Source organism: Ornithorhynchus anatinus, chromosome 1, assembly GCF_004115215.2.
Source record: "Ornithorhynchus anatinus isolate Pmale09 chromosome 1, mOrnAna1.pri.v4, whole genome shotgun sequence".
NCBI classification, from domain to species: Eukaryota; Metazoa; Chordata; class Mammalia; order Monotremata; family Ornithorhynchidae; genus Ornithorhynchus; species Ornithorhynchus anatinus.
This window is the reverse complement of record NC_041728.1, coordinates 58,507,953-58,511,634: the sequence shown is the minus strand read 5'-3', so window position 1 is coordinate 58,511,634 and position 3,682 is coordinate 58,507,953. Positions and strand designations below refer to the sequence as shown.

Here is a 3,682-nt window from a genome sequence, read left to right as displayed (position 1 = left end):
CTGCACATAGTAAGTGCTCAATAAATACGAATGAATGAATGAATGAATGAATGAATGAATGGCTCCAGATATCTCAATTCTACTGTACTAAGTGCTGGGGTAGATAAAAGCAAGTTGGGTTGGACACAGTCTCTGCCCCAAGATGGGCTCACAGTTTCAATCCCCATTTTAGCGATGAGGTAACTGAGGAACAGAGAAATGAAGTGACTTGCCCAAGGTAACACAGCAGACAAGTGGTGGAGCCAAGATCTGAACCCATGACCTTCTGATGCTCAGGCCTGTATTCTATCCAATACTCTATCCTATTTCCCTTGGGTTGCTTAGAAAAAGAAAGGTTAGCACTGATAGGTAAGGAGAAAGCAAGAGAGAGACACTGAGAGGGTGAATGTGTGTATGTGTGTGGTGTATGTACGTGTATATGTACTCATGCGTACACATTCTGTAATATGTACATTATTCACAGGATCAATGTTAGTGAATGCAGTAAAAAGACAGAAAATCATAGGAATTGCAATGCTTTTGACAGTATCATCTGCCTCTTGGATATGTTTCCATTTTTGTGTTCCACAGAAGCACAGAAACGTTTCTTCCTAAATGCCATTTTTACTTTTGATTATTTATGATTTTCCTTCCTCTATTCAGAATAACCCAGTAACCATGAGAGTACTTGCTGGCTGCCTATATAGAGGAGATAAATTTGACAAGCTTTTTCACACAGTACATATCTTTGAAGATTGTCAGCATCCTGCCAGGAGCTCATATTACCGTATATTTCTATGCTTTTTCTTGAACAAAGTTGGGGCAAACATCTTTGTAACTTAGAACGTGCACTTTTAGAGAGTGTGGAATTATTCCACCAGGAGGTTAACTTCCCACTGAGTTTTCAAGTTGATTCATTACTTTTTTCATGACTTGTATTTATTTTTTGGCCCCTGTGAAAGAACACATTGATATTTCAATACCCACTATCGTCTACTGCCTGTTGTTTCTAAGCACTATCGCTCCTTGGAGGCATTTTTTTTCAAAATGGAAAGTTATTTAAAAAGTTCAAAATCAAAAGAATAAGAGTGTTTGATTCCTTTCAGCCTTAGAATTAAGCAGGGTTTGCCCCTCCCCTTACACAATGCCAAAGGGTAGATATATCTTATTGATCTGATTCAGTGCCATATTTTGAGTCTAAAATATATATACTCCTTTATGAGATTTTTAAGAATAAAATTAATTGGAAACATCTTGCATCTACCCCAACCCTAACCCTACTAACTAGCTTTGTTTGAGTTTTTTTTTGTTAGGGTATTGAGTTAAGTTTAAAGTTGTGAAAAATCTTTCATCTAAGTCTTTCCTTAGTAGTATGTTAGGCAAAGCAACATTGGAAGTAGATTGAGATGACAATTTGGAAGACCATTTAGTATCCCACTTTTTTTAAGGAAGAGAGAAGATTTCAAAGAAGTGATTTTGAAAGTCCCAAGACAGAAACATAGCCAAGATCATCTGTGGGGTGGAGAAAAATCGTTGTGAGTCTTTAGTTTGGAAAGATGAACACTGAAGGATATGACTGAATATACAAAGCCATGAAAGCTGGGAACAGGGTGAAAATGAGGTTGTTCTTCTGAAGCCAGAGAGCCAAAATTTGGGGTTTGGCTTCCACTGAAGCTTGAATGTGTTAGGCTCAAAATGGACAAACTGAAAAACTCCACACAAAAGCCTGGTAAGCATATGAAATTCATGACCACAAGAACTTGTAGATGCAGAAAATATCTATAGATTCAAGAAATAGATAAATTCGGAAGAATTGAGTACAAAACAGGAAAGGTTGGAATGTTGGAAAGTCCATCCCTAATTCTAAAATAACTTTCCCAAGCATTTAGTACAATGCTGTGCACACAATAAGGACTCAGTAAGTACCACTGATTGATTGATTGATGCCATCAGTGACGAATTCAAGCCTAGCATGTTGAATTCAAGTTTAGGTCTTTTCATTCTCCTCCCACTTCCTGCCCTTCAGATCACCGCTCCACTAGGCATTTTAGTAAGGAAGTTTCCTGTTATGGAGACATTATCTCCATTTGAGAAGCAACATAGCCTAGTGGAAAGAGAACAGGTTTGGGAGTCAGAGGGCCTGGGTTCTAATCCTCGATCTACCACTTGTCTGCTGTGTGATCTTGGGCAAATCACTCAACTTCTCTGAGAATCAGCAGGGCATAGTGGATAGAGCATGGTCCTGGGAGTCAGAAGGGCATGGGTTCTAACCCCCAGCTCTGCCACATGTCTACTGTGTGACCTTGGGCAAGTCACTTGGCTTCTCTGTGCCTCAGCTCCCTCATTTATAAAATGGGGATTGAGCCTGTGAGCCCCATGAGGGACAGGGACTCTGTCCAACCTGATTTGCTTGTATCCACCACAGCACTCAGTATGGTGCCTGGCACATAGTAAGTGCTAAACAAATACCACAACTACTATCATTATTATTATTATTCTCTGTGCCTCAGTTACCTCACATGTAAAATGGGGATTAAGACGGCGAGCCCCGTGAGGGGCATGGACTGGGTTCAACTTGATTAGCTTGCTTCTATCCCAGTGCTTAGTATAGTGACTTGCCAAATAATAAATGCTTAACAATTACCATTAAAAAACAACAACTCCAACTTAAGGTAGAAGGACAAGATAATTGAATTTGGATGCTGCTCCCAATGGTAAGTTTTTTAAACAAGAACTTTGTCTTTTATTTCTATTGCATTCACCCCAGGACCGTGTTCAGCATATGGTAGGTACTCACTAATTATGATTGATTTTGTGGAGTGCCAACCAGTGGATTGACATCTTGGGAACAGTCCCTGGATGCCAGATGGAGGTAGTGTACTGACCATCTAGAGAGCTCGTTGTGGGCAGGAAATGTCACTGTTTATTGTAATAATATACTTTCCCAAGTGCTTAGTACAGTGCTTTGTCTTTTCTTGTTTTTTGCTGTCAAGTCATCTCCAGCCCTTAGCGATGCCATGGACACTTCTCTTCCAGAACACTTCAACTCCATCTGCAATCGTTCTGGTAGTGGATCCCTAGAGTTTTCTTGGTAAAAATGTGGAAGTGGTTTACCATTGCTTCCTTCCATGCACTAAACTTGAGTATCCACCCTTGATTCTCTCCTGGGCCGCTGCTGCCCATCACAGGTGAGTTTTGACTTGTAGCAGATTGCCTTCCACTCACTAGCCACTGCTCAAGCTAGGAATGGAATGGGTATACCTCTGCTTGGCTCACCACTCCCATAGTTGAGACTGGTAGAGTGCTGGAAACTCTTCAGATGTAAGCCTGAAAGGGGCAGTGCATTTTACACAGTGCTTAGTAAAGTGATCTATCGATTCATTGATAGAGCGTAGATGTATCTAAAAGAGATGTATCTCTTTTCAGATATGATAATTTTTCTGACTGGAATTATCTTTGGTATAAACTTCTTACATTATTTTGTTCAGACATTTTCTGGGTATCTGCACTCTCTGGTATGCCTTTTGAAATATTTGTGATCAACATTTAAAACAGCAGGCCCCGATGTTAGTACTGAGCATAATAATGAAGATGATTGGAGCAAACGCGACGGGCTCTGTTGCAGCAGCAATAAAGTAGGAAAACTAAATATGTCATTTTCCAGGGTTTGGTGCTATTTACAAAATTACAAATAAATGCTTAA

The 3,682-nt window shown here is 39.9% G+C and overlaps 1 non-coding gene across 1 annotated transcript; it reads right to left on the bottom strand.

Moving 5' to 3' along the window:
• Positions 1 to 3,177: 3,177 nt before the first annotated feature.
• Positions 3,178 to 3,316, bottom strand: LOC114816172. The gene has a single exon (XR_003763945.1). It is a non-coding gene; the product is annotated as a small nucleolar RNA SNORA7 (small nucleolar RNA).
• Positions 3,317 to 3,682: the final 366 nt, after the last annotated feature.